This window comes from Chaetodon trifascialis, chromosome 10 (genome assembly GCF_039877785.1).
Source record: "Chaetodon trifascialis isolate fChaTrf1 chromosome 10, fChaTrf1.hap1, whole genome shotgun sequence".
Lineage (NCBI taxonomy): Eukaryota > Metazoa > Chordata > Actinopteri > Chaetodontiformes > Chaetodontidae > Chaetodon > Chaetodon trifascialis.
Genome location: NC_092065.1, coordinates 14783853 through 14799723, shown reverse-complemented (window position 1 = coordinate 14799723; position 15871 = coordinate 14783853). Strand labels below are relative to the sequence as shown.

Below are 15871 nucleotides of genomic sequence, written 5' to 3'. Positions count from 1 at the left end.
GGCAAACCACGGTCAGATGGTTGGGAATTGGAAGCAGGACACAGGCAGAGTGAAGTTTGCTGCAAATTGGCCTTTATTGATGCTTCTTTCTTTTCTTGTACAGGAAAATAATTTGCAGGTATGTGGGTGTATGTGTGTGTGGTTTCAAAGACGCACACAGGATCATTTCCGCAGGCCAGGAGATAGGAAAAGTGTTGGGGTCTCGGGCAAACCATCCAGATGCATAACGTGGCGCATTGCACCCAGGCAGGTTATATGTGTGTCTAATCAGCTGATCGTCATCAGGTGTGTGCATTACGCTGCGTGAGTGGTGGCCTGGTTGCATGAGTGCGTTTGGGGCAGGGAGCGTGAAAGCATCGTGATGACGTGGGCGGGTTAACCGGGAAGTGAGTGATGATTTTCTACAGGGTCCATAATCAGATAATATGTGACTGAAATTTCTCCCATTTTTACGGTACATTGAAATCTTCCAGGACACGTGGATCAGCACCATGGGAAACTCACCACAGTGTCTCTGTAAATGGTTGAAAATTAAACATTGGTCAGCTGATACGAGTGAATAATTCAGCAACATGGTGTTGGACATAATTTTACTTGTTTATTTTATAATCTGTAGGTATGTAGATCTTCTGAAAGACATCTGCATGTGTATATAGAAGCCGTATGTCATTTCTGGCCAAGTTTGACAGCCTTAGTGAGGTGCATCTTGTGAGATGGCAACTGAGTGTAAATATGCTTAAGATTTTACAATTTTATGTTTTGGTATTCAAACAAATAATAAAAAGATATTCATTCAGTTGAACAAATTGATGATGAAATAGTATCATACTCCTCTTTTACTCGGGCAACAACATAATTTTGGCACATTAAGGCAGTCATTTTGTAGTATGTGAGTTTTCTGATGGACATCTACCCTTTTGAAATTTTCAAAGCTCATGGAGCCATGGAGAGTAAATCCAGGAACATGGAATCACATCCAAACTGTATAGACTCTCTTCTATTACATTTTTTAATTCTATCAGATGTTATTACCAAAAGAATTTCAAATGTGATGACTTTGACCTTCGATTCTTTTACTGTAGTTTCGTCAATTCATTTTATACATTACATCAGTGACTGGCTCATTAGACACATGGATAGATACAATCTTACCCGTCTAACGATAGTGAAGTCATTCTGGTATTGTTTCACAATACTGTTTATAACTGTGTGTTTAAAGAGAGGGGTTCTGTGTGCCTGGCAGTGAGTGCTGAAATAGAGACGGAAAGTTAAGAGAAAGCAGTGTTTGAGAAAATGATGTGTCATGAATGTTCATCATAGCGAGCCCCTCATACTGAACCTCACAGTGCCTTGACATTCAGTCCAACAGTTTCATCACAAAACAAGAAGAAGAGCTAATTATAATAAAGAAGAGAAGTACGATTGGGAGCAAAGTCTAGTGGAAATGCATTGCAAGGAGAACCCAAACAGCATCTGATGGACAGATAACCAGGGTGCCAAAGCAGGACATCAGCACAGTGATGCGCCTGACATGTGGAAATGGCAGGATGACAGTGACAAGTTAAAAAAAAAAAAAAAAAAAAGAAAAGAAGAAGCTTACATTCAATGAAAAGCACACAAGGGCTATTGGCAGGTGATGTGGCAGTATCTTGACACGGGTTCAGACATGCCTCCAGCAGTTACACTTGAGGAAACGATCCAGCCACACCACAGAAGAGCCTGAACCCTTACTGATCTTGTCATTCCAGAGCTTTGCAAGATGACTAGGAGCTACGAGAGCAGTGGATACCATCTGAGCTTTCTCTGCTTCGTGACTGGACCTGATCTTGTCAGTCGATGGACATCTTCAGTTTAAAAAAGGAGACGGATATGAGTTTGGAAAAACGATCAAAATTTTAAGCAGTCAAAAACATGCATATCGAGCATGATTCCAATTTGGGATGAAAGGCGAGAAAAAGCAAGAGCGAAAAGTGAAATGAAACAGGAGTCTAGATTCCACTTTATTGATCAACATTAAATAAGTAAATAACTACACACAGGAAATTATTAGGGGAAAGTAATAAACACAGCCGCCAATGAAAAACACTTGATCATTATTAAGATTACTGATGCTGATTACAAGTATGTGGCAAGTAAATGCCAAACAGTATCGGCAGTTCATAATGATGTCGTCCTGTTTGCCTTCAGTCCTTTGAAAATGCCTGGTCTCTTGTCATTTAGCGTGCTTGTTTTGGGGGCATAGTTTTTCAATTATTAATGAGTTTAGCTTGGAAAATAGAAAGTTTGAACAACTAATGAATTTGCCTTTGAAAATGACTCAATGAAATGGACTGAGCTATACAATTGGGCAGATATTGTGAAAGTCTTGCCATCATACACAGGAGCGGTTGAAGAAATGTATGTGCTCACAAAGCTTTTGGTCAGTTTGAAAATTTCAGCAAGTTTCCTTGGCAACCAGCAAGGGTGCACTGCTCCTTGGCACACCCTGAGAGTAACTGGCTGGATGATATGCAAATGTAAGGAAACAGAAGCTAAAGTGAAGAAGGGGAAGGCTAAGAGGCAGGATGAACCTGTCCTGTAAAACAGAAACATCTCCTCCCTTAAAACCTGTCTAAAATGCACACAGTGAGCTTATGGTGTGTTTACTGACTGCAGACATTGTTGGCGCACCTGTCTGATGTGGTTGTTAAGATGCAGGAAGTCCTCTGTGTCGTGCTGCTGTGGTCTTACACGGAGGGATGCAGAGAAATACATTGTACGTTTTAAAATGCAGCTTGTGTAAGGGAGACTGAGGCAGACAGAGTTCGGCATAGAGAAGGCTGCTGAAGAATCTGTTTGCAGCATAACCTGTTTCTAAGCACTGGACGTGTGTGTGTGTGTGTGTGTGTGTGTGTGTGTGTGTGTGTGTGTGTGTGTGTGTGTGTGTGTGTGTGTGTGTGTGTGTGTGTGTGTGTGTGTGTGTGTGTGTGTGTGTGTGTGTGTGTGTGTGTGTGTGTGTGTGTGTGTGTGTGTGTGTGTGCTTTTCTTAGCTAAATTTCCATGAGTGCCTCGAAACCTTTGTAAACAATTTCCATTCAGGGTTAAAGCTCTTTCTCAGCAGTGCTGCTGCAAGAGTTCTCTCAGTTCCAGTTGTGGTTCTGTTTGTAACAAGTTAACAGATGATCGCTGTAGTAATGACAACGCCACATTCTCATGAAGAAATCTACCAGTTTTCCCTCCTGAGATTGATAAGCGTTCAGAAAGTAGAGTTCAAGAAAGTTTTTCGGTCACCCGGTGCCAGTGAGGGAGAGTTTGCTGCATGAACGAGGCCAAATGCTGAATGTGAAGTGGCTGCCAGTGGCCACTGACCAGTGATTACAGCCTGCTAGCTCTTTACAGATTCAGGTCCAGGGTTCTCTGCAGATGAAAGATAAGGTTCCTCTGAGTCTTAGCATTTAAAGCTGCTCAATTTGAAGCTGTTAGAGCTACACTTCTATGACACCCCCCCGCTGGCTCACACACTCCTGTTTCCCCCTCTGGTTTCCTATACTCATACAGACTGACCCTCTTCCCTCTTTTACAGTAGTATTGTCTCTCTCTATTCCTCACTTCCTCAGATTGCACCCTTCTCCTTCTCTACCAGTGAAGCCAGAGAAGAAAATATTGTAAATTTCAGTCTGTTAGCTTCTTTAACTTTTTTAACCAACCTGTCATGATTATATGCAACATTCGTCTGCAGACAGAAAACATGAGCAATAGCAACTCTTAGACTCTGATCCACTTGTCAGCCATGATATTTGTTACCCACATCTTAAATAATTTACTGCCCCTGGTCTCAGCAGACTGTGAAATGGTAACAAGGTCCGTATGGCCCTCTTTGTCATATTTTTTTTGTGTAATTACAGCAGTTTTTGCTGTCTTTGTAGATGATAATTTCTTTGTTGGGTACTGCCCTGTACGATAAAATAGGCATTAAAACCCCTTCCTGTCACTGAGATTCATGTTGTACTGATGCCATAGCACTCAGCAGATTACCCACACCTTCGCTTTCTGATCTACTTTACTTGACAACATGCCAATTTAACACAAATTAAACTCAACTATTCGTATCAAATGGACGGCATGAATCACGCACCATTGTCCATAATTAGGGAAAGTCCAGCCTCAGCATTTTCTGTGTGAATAGTGTGTGTTCACACTGTCTTTCAAGGTGTCTGAATCTTGATGGTAGCCCATTTATCTGACTTAATTGAATCAATGCTGCCCCCTCCACCCCCCTTTTCTCAGGGGTATAAGATGTTAATAGCTCAGATGTAAACCCTTGGGTGGTATGTTCATTTTATGCTGTGGGATTTGGAGATTGACTAGAGAGTCCACTGTGGATATTAGGGATGGGAGAATATCCACACACTTAATGTATTGGGATCCCTTTTATTTTTTATTTATTTTATTTTATTTTATTTTTACAATTCTTTAATGGGAATAATGGGAATTAAAATTAATGTGAAACTTAGCTTTGTGGTAATATTATCTTAAGAAACAATCCATTTTTCTTCACAAATTAACATTAAATGATGTCTGCTCGTACTTACAGGCATATATTTCCTATGCTCTTTGGAAACTAACCAGTAGCTGCTGACTTTGCATTGTTAACTCACTCTGCTACTCCGCAGCTTAAACACTGCCTACAGCAACTCAAAATTCCCAGTGGGTTTGAAACAGCACCGCTAGGTGGAGACATTGTGTTCCAGTAGAGGGCAGCATAAGAGTTTATTTCAAAAAAGATTTTATTTACCACTTTTATATTCAGTATAGCAATACTGTTGAAATAACTGGCATGTGAGGTGACTGACTTACATGTGATGTACATTGTTTTTGGAAATATGATATACAGTCTAGTCTGTAAAGTTGTATAATTCAACTTTCTTCTATGATCTCTTGTTAAGAAAATGAACAGAAATTGTAATAAATGGTAAAACTTAAGAATCGCAATATACCGTAATTTCCGGACTATAAGCTGCAAATTTTTTCACACGCTTTGAACCCTGCGGCTTAAACAACGAAGCGGCTAATCTATAGATTTTTACGGGCTAACGGCCTCCAAGGGGGCGCTCTAGCAGGAAACGCAAGACAGACGGGTGGAAGAGATAATGCAACGAGGAAGACGGTAGTTTGATTGTGTTTTCTGGTAGGCTAACAGGCTACAGCTGCTAGGCTGGTTATGTTTTTTTAACCAGCCGTGTTACTGCACTTTTACAGTTGTTTTACTGCCGTGTCACTGCACGTTTGCTGTCGTTTTACTGCTTTGTTAGTGCAGTTTTACTGTCGTTTTACTGCCGTGTTACTGTACGTTTCCTGTCGTATTACTGCTGTGCTACGTCTGTGTTACTGCCGTGTTACAGACACAGTTTGGAAAAAAACATTTATTTACGGTAATTAAAAATTAAAAAAATCTTACTGTGTACCATCTTTCTGTGTAAATATCTCATGTTACAACGTGGGCACCTGCGGCTTATAGACAGGTGTGGCCTATATATGCACACATCTTTTTTTCTTTCCAAATTTAGTTGGTGCAGCTTATATTCAGGTGCGCTCAATAGTCCGGAAATTACAGTATGTTGAATCAGCATCCAAGTGTCATGATAGTACTGATTTGGGAGCTAAGCATATGGTCCCAGTCCAAGTGTTCTGACCCACAGTTAGTTTCCTATACCCACTGAAGCTTAAGATTGAAGAGAGAGAGAGAGAGGTTTGTTCATGGTATTTAGTTGATAACATCTCATATCAAACAGATTCTGTGTTTACTGTTAAGAGTGAGCTCAGCTGTTGTATGTGATTACCAAAAGGGGTCACAGTGATGAGAGGATTAGAAAAAGATGGCTTTTGTTTGCTGTTAACATATTTCAGTGATGCAAGAAGGAGTTTACTAGGGCATTGTATTTGAAATTGACAGCCTGGTTCCAACAAGCTGCATTATGTCATCTTTTATATAAACTTTGCAGTAATTTTAAAGTCACTGTTGCTGACTGTAAAACTACGCATTGGAACTTTTGAAGTATTCTAGTCACAGAACCAGTTGTACTCAACCAAACCTCAAAAGAAAAAACAAAACAGGAAATAAGAAATAGACATATGTGACATATTGGCTCCTTAGAAACTTTCAAAACTGTCTTTATTAAGAAGTAGCTCTTGCCTTTTCAGCACTTTGAAAAAATGAGATTGAATGATTTGGCAGGGGTCCATTGCTCAGCTCTTTAGCATATAGCTAACAAGGCTAAACAACAAGGAAAGGACTTGTGCAAGTTATTGGCACACCATACTTATTGCAAGTGACTGTGTCGGCACTCTAAGCACCAGTGAGCACCTAACAAACTTGAGTTTGGGCCAGTGTAACATTTAATTACGCTGCTCCAAACTGTGACTGATTTCCATTCTCCATTCTAATTTGCCACATCATGTAAGGAACTCCGTTTGTGAGACAGCGACTCTTTTCCCACTTCACACACTTGTCGTGACAAATTTCAGCAGCGTAACCTCAAGGTTAAGGAAGCTGTTCTCTTTCCAACAGACTAATGGCCAAGTTTACTCCACTTATACACTCAGCTGACATCCTTTGTCAGCCATTAAAAAAGATGCTGCTCACTTTGTTCGTTAGCGGTTTAAGTCACAGCACAAAATCTTGTGAAACCATTCCCAAATAGACCAGAGGGATATCTTCAGCATTGATTAATGCAGTTGCTGATGAAAATGCCTATCAATTCCTCTTTGTGTGTGCAATTCTGTGACACATCTGTCTGATGTAAAATTGCATTTCCAGTCCTCTGGATATAACGTGTAGCCTGATGCCTCTGATGCCATGTTTAATATCGCATGGTGTTTGTCTTCTGCTTCACTCAGGTACTCCTCCGACAGGAGTGTAAGATGAGCTTTCCCTGGCTTGAACTTTCTGAAATTATGTTTAATTGATTGCTGCCTGAACTTGTATATTATTAAAAGCTGACGTTGCAGCTGTTTTGGATACAGAATAGGCAGATTGACCATTTTATCACTGAATCACATAAGAAAATACGTCTTTGGACTGTCAGACTTCTTTAAAGCTGTACAACAGATCCATATAGTGAGAAACAAAACAAGATTGTAGATACAGGGGGTTAAATTTGGGTGCTTTTTGAAAATATATTGTTGATTGAACATATTTGTTTCTTTAACTTATTTTTTAGTAGCACATTGAGATAAACATATTGTTGAGAGGGAGATAGAAGCAGAGATGAACAGATTCAGTAAGGTGGTGACAGAAAGAGACCCAGAGCAAGTCATTCACATGTCAGCCACTAACATGTGCTACCTCTTGCGGCTCATCTATTATAAATTGCTGCTTTAACTGTGCTATAAAATATGGAAGGTTAAAGGATGAAACAGTATTAGTTTATATCCCTGTTGCTGAGTCTACTCCTGCAGGATCCTCAGGTTGAGAGAGAGAAACACATGCACCTGTTATCTTCTTGGATTGTGGCCAAACAGAAGGAAACCCAAGAGCAAAGAGCCAGGGGAGGATGTGAGGAGAAGACAGAGGCAGTTTATTTAATCTGTCGGTCAAATAAACCAAGCTTGTCCATAGTTGATTGCGAGCACAATGAGCATACGTATATATCTTATGGTAGTGTCTGTTGGCAGAACTCTCATCCACTGTGTGGGCCCAGTGGACAAGGGAGCAAACATATGTTAGCTATGCTAGTGATCCTTTAGGGCATTGGTTAGGACTCTTAGCTCTGCCCACATCCAGTCGGAGGCTCAGCACTGTTAATTAGTGCATATGTCATCTGGGCAGCGACAGCCAGAGGTCTTGGGAGATGGAGACAGGGTTGTGTGAGAGTCATTACACTCCATCATCTCAGCACTCCTCTCTTTTTCCTTCACTTCACTTCACCACTACACTTCACTCTCCTTTCTCTTCTCTGTTGATGCATCACTTCTTGCTAAAAGGCAAAAACAATGCCCTGTCTCTCTCTATTGTGACTGGATGCCATCTGTGCCTTTAGAGATATTACAGTCATGTCCTTCTCCATGCATCATCCCTGCTTGCATAATCACAAACAAACACTCGCAAACAATACATCTTAATTAGTAAGGTGCTTTTGGGCCGTGTTTTGAATTCAGATGTGGAATGATGTAATGCGTGTTTGTTTCCACTTAGTTGATCTGTTTGCACTTACTTGAACTTGTGTTCACACGGGCTTCCTCTAAAATTCCCTGAGTGTAATGCATCTGCGTCATTTCCGGGGCATTGAGAACAGAATACACTAATTGTTTTTATTAATGTGCATGCAGAACGTCAGGTGGGACTTGTTAATCAGTTGGTGCAACTAGTCAAGAACTTTTTTTTTTCCATTAGTGCAGTTCCTCACGTCTCGTCTCTTGAAGCATACCTGCAAAGTCATCTGGGCCTGCACACAGTTGCCTCTTGCTTATACAGCAGTTTTCCATTCACGTCGCATATTCTAAAGTCCTGTTTTCTTCCGTCAACAGACTGTAGAATTATAAGAAGGCATAAAGAGACACGAACACTTTTAAACCTAGTTAGCTTTACCCTCCAGATTCCCAGTGATCCATGTACAGCTTTAGGCCATTTAATATAGTGATTAATTGAGAACACACAGCCTTCTCTGTCTTCTTCACGCTTCCTGTGTTCATTGTCCCACAACGCTTCACAAGTGTAACCTACAGTTTGCCTCTCATCTCCTCCCTCAAGCCCCTACTCTCCTGTCCAATCATCCTTCACTTATGTCTCTAATTTAAGCAGACAAAAGATCAAGGCTTGGCCTTTCAATGAAAGAGTGTGAAGACGAGAGGGAGACTGAAGAATGTTATACCCCGCGGTGTCTGATCTCAACCAGAGTGTGAATGAGTTTGACATGCAGGGACATCGATAAACACACAAGGCCACACTGGCTGCACATGTAAACAAACCAGAATGCACTGAACGCACGCACTTTGGCACAAGAACGTGATTCAGCATTTCTCATGAAAAATTTAGTGTTGTGACCAGCTGCTGTATCTTAGTCTTCTACTCTAATATACTCTTATCTTGAACTAAGATGCCCCTCCAGCTCTCCTTAGCTCGTATTTTTCAATCGTCTTCCAAGATCAGTGGAGTGTTTTAGGAGTGGTACAGTAAAAATGCTGTATGGCTCTGATGTTTTCATGGACTTTGTAGAATTCAAGTAAGTTAATGTGTATATCGTCCAATCTAGGGCTGCAAGTAATGATTATTTTCATTATCAGTTTATCTGTAGATCATTTGATTGGTCAAAAGGAATTCCCCAGAATCCAAGGTAATGTCCTGTTTTATGTTACCAACAGTCCAAAGCATTTAATTAATGTCATACATGACAATGAAAAGCAGCAAGTTCTCACATCTGAGGAGCTGGAACCAGCACATCTCTGGCGCTTTGCTGGAGAAATAACAACAAGTATTCTTTTACCAAAATAGTTGATAATGGATTAATTGTTTCAGCTCTAAAACAATCTATCAATAGTATGTTTGCATACATACTTGAATATGATAGAACAGTAACACGGGACAACATTTACACTGAAAAATCTTACATCTCAGCACGTACCCGATTCTCCTGTTGTGTCCGTTTTCTTTCTTGCTTGGGGCTTTCTGTGGAATTGTTACGCTCTGTAAGCACAGGGTCATGATTAGGGCTTTATAGTAGGAGATGTGCTGCTACACATGGTGGAACATTGCATGCTAGAGAGGATGATCTCTCCCCGACCATTTCAGTCAAGATCTACCCAGGCTGACACACATGCAGGTGTATTTACTCATTTGCACTTCTGTGTTTTCAGGCAGTAAGATGCTACCACTGATTCTGTCGCTACGCAATGCAGCATGGTGCGACGCTGCTACTGCAGCTACAGGCTACACATGACATGATTAAGCTAATTAAACAGAAACAGAAACATTGTTTATTAGCCCAAACCAGATAATTAAACTTTGCAACTGATGTTGCTCCATAACCATTTTGTTTAAACCGATTTGTTAGTACGCTGCTGGTGAAGAATTTTATGCAGTAATGGCTACTCCAAACCTTTCCACACTATCTACTTGGAAATTTCCCAGTTGATGTGTTGCAAACTATAAGTTGTAGGAAATGTTACACTGCAGGGATGAACACATCACACACAATTCACACTGTTCACAATTTATTGTGATACAATTGAAACTTCTTTTCTTATAAGACTCGACATCCTCAGGAACATTCTCAGGACTACCTGTTCCTCTTCATCCAAAACCATTTGGTAATTGGGGATTAGAGCTGCATGGTCTGTCTTCCTCCCTCCACAGGACTGACGACAGTAACACTTAATTTATAATGTACAAAATGCATTTCAAAAGCAGTGTGATGTGATACAGCTGCAGTTTCCAACAGTCTGTGGTATCACTAGTTTAAGTGATTCTCTGATCAATCAGTTGCTCTACCACCACGTTGTATTTGTCATAAGTCAGTAATGTCTTGACTCAGTATACTAGCATAGCTATAAGAATGGCATCATCATCTAAAATGTCAATAGATGTGGTTATCCTCATCGTAATCCTGTTTGACATTGCATGGCCTTTCCACATCTGGTGTAGGCAGTGTGGAAATACTGCATATGTAACACACACAAACAAAGTTGCATGTACTCAATAACTGCACACTATCCTGCTTAGTGTTACAGGCATTTTCCACTACCATGCTATTTCTCTCTCTCTGTCTGTCTCTGATTCAGCCACTCAATTTGTTTGTCTTCTTTCTACTGCACTCATGCTCTTTCTTTCCCTTTCATGCTTTGAATTTTATATCCAGTCTGGCTGGCTCTGCATTGCAGTTTAAAGTCACGACTGGGCAGAGGGAGAGATTCATTCATAGCCTTTATTTAGACCTCTGGGACACTTTGAGGGAAGACCCTTGTTTTCAATGGCACCAAGGAACCACAGCAAAGCAGTGATGGACCTGTTCATTCATTCAGCGTGTGTGCATCAGTGTGTGTATGTGTGTGTTTGTGTGGAGGACAGAAGCAAAAGGATATAGAGAATGCAGAGACAACAACAGTCATACAATTTACATTTGGGGACCAAATGAAATCAGTGTTCTACTGTTGACTTCATCCACCAGATTTATTCTGTGAATTTGTGAATTTATGATGTTAATTTGGTGTCAAGAAAGACTGCCCAACGTTCCAACCTTGTTTGTTACGTGATACTTATTATTCTGGACTTGTCCTTATTGTCCTTACACCTTTTAAATTAGTGTGGATTATGATACACCAGCTAGAAAATCTTCACTAACCATCTTCACTGCACCCCTGTGCATTTGACTGATTCATTCCTCCATTCCTCACATCAGTTTCTGTCACTTTTGGCTTGAACAGTGGACTGCCTGTCCAGGTTGGTAGTGTTTATTTTGGCTCTAACTCATTAAATATTCATTGCAAAAGATTTATGACTATGATTTGCTGTTTGTTGTTCTAGATGATAGAAAACCTTTGATCAGTGTGAATGAAGTCAATAATTTTAAGACAAGGCCAAAATAATTGATTTCTAGAGTTCGTGTGAACAGCATGGAATGATTTGGTGATTGCCTGCTCTGCCTGGTGCACTGAACCCTGACAGACTTCAGATGACACAACCTGCATGCTCAGATTGGATTAGTGAGTAGAAGTGGGTGCAAGAGGCCAAAATGCTGAACAATGGGACGTCGCTTTGTAACACTGAGGACTGAGGCATTTCTCTGGCCATTTCAGCAACTTACTTGACAATTCCAGTGCCAGGAGTGACAGATGGTGAGGCGCAGTGGTCTCAGATAGAGTGGCTCAAAAGTGAGCTGTGCAAACTGAGCCTTCAGTGGAATTATTACACCCACTTTAAGATCCTGGTGAGGCAGAATCATCAAACAACTGTCAAGTGACCGAGGAGCACGGTGTCACAGAAGTTTGAAGATGTTCACCCAGAAAGATTTAAAGATTGGGTTGTCCATATCGCAAACATGGCATCAAGTGTGAACTGATTAGATTTTGATGGTCGTAGGTCAAAGGTATTTGAACCCATAACTCAAGACAAAAGTCTGATAAAATAAAATAGGAAGTGATGACATTTATATCCTGAAGGTCAACTTCACTGTGACATCATTATGTTCTGCTGAAACACTCAGTGACACTAATCTTGGGTCTCCACCTTGGAACTGTGGTGATTGTATAGGTCTAGATCAGCTGTGCTGCCACATTGAAAATGAGGGTGAAGCATCCACGCTTTAAAATGTGTTGCTTCTATGCAGCATTGTCCATATTTGAAGTAGTGTTGTCCTCCTCGAGCTCACTGGTTCTGCTAAGACTGAGCGTCAGGTTACTGTCGTTGCTCATGTGATGAAGCTTTCCATCAGTCCTGTGTGAGAATAGTCTCTAAGTGAAAACAGCATGTTTCTCACTGGACTCATACATGTGAGCTCCATTTCAACAAAAAATACACTTAATACCTTTTATTAAATTCCTTCAAAGTCTCCCCTCATATATTATATGTGTCTAGATAGACATGGGTGTAAAGTGCAGCTTGACTGGTTGGCAAGGGCAAACAACTGTGAGGCAGTAATTCTAGTTTAATTATAAAGCCTTATGTTGTCAGACTATTTGCCTACAATACAGATCAATAATAGGCAGTAATTTGCTTTCAGCCAGGCGTGATGGAAGTTTTTAATTTCTCTCAGATAGAAAATGTATTGAATACCACTCGGTTATAAGCTCATTTAATATTAAGCTTAAAGTTTCCACCTTGCATTGTGTAGCACGTGTTCTCTAGCCAGATTAAGAAGCTACATAAAAATTACAGTGCATTTTATAACATGGTGTTAATTGAGTCTAAGAAAATCTGTCATAATGTTGAATCAGACTAGTACAATGGTGCAGTGTGTCTGCCTCCTCTTGATTTTAAAGTTAGAGATAAGCTGGTGCAAAATATGGTAATTACACTCATCGGATTTAGCATTAAGCACCGAAGTAGTTCTTTTATGAAACAGTGATTAGGGTTATGCCCTTTAATCAAGGTTTTACTGCTGATGCTTTTGCCAAAACTGTCAGCGGTGTACAAACAGGTGGTATGAGATGCTGGCGGCAGAGGAGACGTGATGCAGTGAACAAGTGGACAGCACGTCTTATGAGATGTGAGGTGTCAGGGTTTTGTTCCGAAGTCAGTCGTGTTTTTTATGTGGCTTCAAGCAAACGCAGTCTACAACAAACGGGCAGAGACACAGTCAAACAAAGGTTAACAAGGACAAGCAATTCACACACACTCAAGGATCCACTATTACATAAGCGTACATCTTGAGCTGCCACCTTGAGAACTTAAGTCAAGGTTATTAAGTTACAAACTACAATGTGGCTCATAAGAAAAATAGAAAGTCACCCTTTAGAGTTTGCCACAGCTTGGAAATGCAGCGCAGACATGCTTTGTAGCAATGCTGTCTCCAAGAAATATGTTTATGTGCTACTAATCTGCATTCATAATTACATTGTTTTGACAGCGTAATCGCCGTATGAATTATGTTTAGAGAAAACACTTCTTTGATTGAATGAAACACTACATTTGTGTACCGTGCTGCAGGAGCAGGGAGGTGGCCGGGGGGGTGGGAGGCATACAGTGTGCAGGACTGCTTCGTGTCCAGACTCTTGTTTGCAGTTAGGTTTAGGCAACAGAGGCACTTTGGGGGAGAATCCTTAGGGGAAAAAGTCCCTTTCCTTCCTTTAACAAAACCTCTTTGGTGCCCTCCCTTGTTTTGAGTCATCCTCTTTGCTGATAAGTGACGAACAGTGGCAGACTCTCTGTAGAACTGTATTTTATTAAAAGTTGTGTGAGAGGCCCAGTGGACTGACTGCGAGTCAGGCTGACATTACAGCAGTGGCCCAAAACTGCTGTTTTGACTTTACTGTCATAGTATTTCTTTCTGCTCATCAAAAGTCTGTAGTTCTTTTGCATTTAAAAGGCTGTGCACAGAGACAAAGGTGGAAGCAGAGATGCAAATGTTCTGATGATGCTGTGTAGTGAGTGAAATACTGTACCTTCTGCTCAGTGTTATAACAGTGACCAGACTTAAACCCTGGAGGTTATGTTCAGAGCCAGCATTAAATGGTAGATGATATTCTTGTTTTTTTTTTTAATCTTTTAACTTTGTGTAATTACTCAGTCACTCTTGAAAGTGACTTTGCTCGCTCTGAACGTTTTCTGAGTTTAATTCCTCTGAAGTCCTACACGAAGTTAATGCTGTAACATACAAGGACATTTTGCCATGAGTGAGCTTGTTTTATGGATATTGCAATGGCTTTTTGGTTTTGAGGTAATCTTTTCAAGGGCTTACCTCTAGCAACTTGCTTGTGGCGAAAGCAGTGAGAAAGAAGATGGAAATCTTGTTGGAAAACAACAATCTGAATCAGATACTCAGTAAACATTTATCTGATTGCCTGAGAAAATCGACACAGAAAGAAATAAAGGCACAATAGAAAAGCAGATTCCATCCCATTTTGTGTTATGATGACATTTGAATATATATCCTTCTGTGCATTTGTTTTGTGTTTGTGTTTATTCTGTTTCCCCGTTTCGACTGCCCCAAGAGGCCTCCTTAATCTGAAATCCTCTGTCTATCCAACCCTCGGTTTAATGAAAAAGACAACTTATGCCAAAGTGAAGATGCAGCATTTCAAAGCTATGTTTGATGTTAGGTTTTTAAGTAGACTAGACAGTGACAGTACATTAGAAAAGCAGCCGGTGGAGTGTGGACATATTGCTGCCCCATGGTGTCTTTATGTGCAAACACAGTTTTAAACCACTGTAATTTTGTGCGTAAACCTGAAGATTATGCACAAAAAAAATAGCATGGGCAAAACTAGAAAAGTGGTATCACAGTACGTCTGACTGTGAACAGGCCGAGTATCAGCAGAAGCCTCAATGTCCAAATACGGGTGTGTTCTGTTCAGAGCACAGTTTTGATCACAGCTTAGTTATAGATTGATCTCATTTTATTATTGAGCTGCTTGTACCACAACTTTTTTCCCCCCATTCTCTAAACTTAAGTAGCCATAGGCAGAGTGCTGGAGTTGTGTGCAGTATATTGCCAATTGGTAGAATTTCCACTGCAACCAGACCAACTCAAACAGAGGCCTCCCAACAGAATGATAAATCATCAGAGTGTTTATGGTGTGCAGTAAATAGCACTGGCATTTTGCAGGCTGGAGAGAGATACATTTTAGTAATGGCTGGATTTGATGGCCTGACACATCCAGACGACACCTCATAAGATCAGGTTTCATTAAGACGTTTAAGTCTGGAAATGACCACTTCAACAGATTTAGCCCAATCAGATACTTATCAATCAATCAATCAGTGAACGTTTAAATGATAGCATGACTCTCTGGCTCCAAAACTTCCGACATCATTATCGAGCACTAGTCTGAAGGAGGTAACTGTCGATCATCTGCCTCCTGTTTTATCAATAGGATTGATCATATCAAGGCGAATAGCACTTCTATTGTTGCAGTTTCTTTTCCCTTGAATTGCTCTAGGCTGATACCTCTGTAGGAGCCAAAAATATGTATTTATGTTGTTTATGAATTGTATTAGCTACTCATACCTTTTTAATTGTAATTGGTACGTGGGTGTGGTTTGACATTACTTACCTGTACTCAGCCTATGACTTGTTCACCCAGCGACTTTCACTGTTAGTAGTCACTGTAACCACCGTATGATCTAATGGATACCGTGCTGAACAAGAGTCACTCACCCCGTGCTATTGACATCCATTTAAGAGTTTTACAAGAGGTAGCAGTGATGAGGGGTGCCAGGGGTGGGAGCTGCCTTTAAGCT

The 15871-nt window shown here is 40.6% G+C and overlaps 1 protein-coding gene across 3 annotated transcripts in view; it reads left to right on the top strand.

Annotated features, from left to right (window-relative positions):
- Nucleotides 1–15871, top strand: part of shank3a (SH3 and multiple ankyrin repeat domains 3a) — a 149720-nt gene that overhangs the window by 11296 nt on the left and 122553 nt on the right. The window lies entirely within an intron of this gene.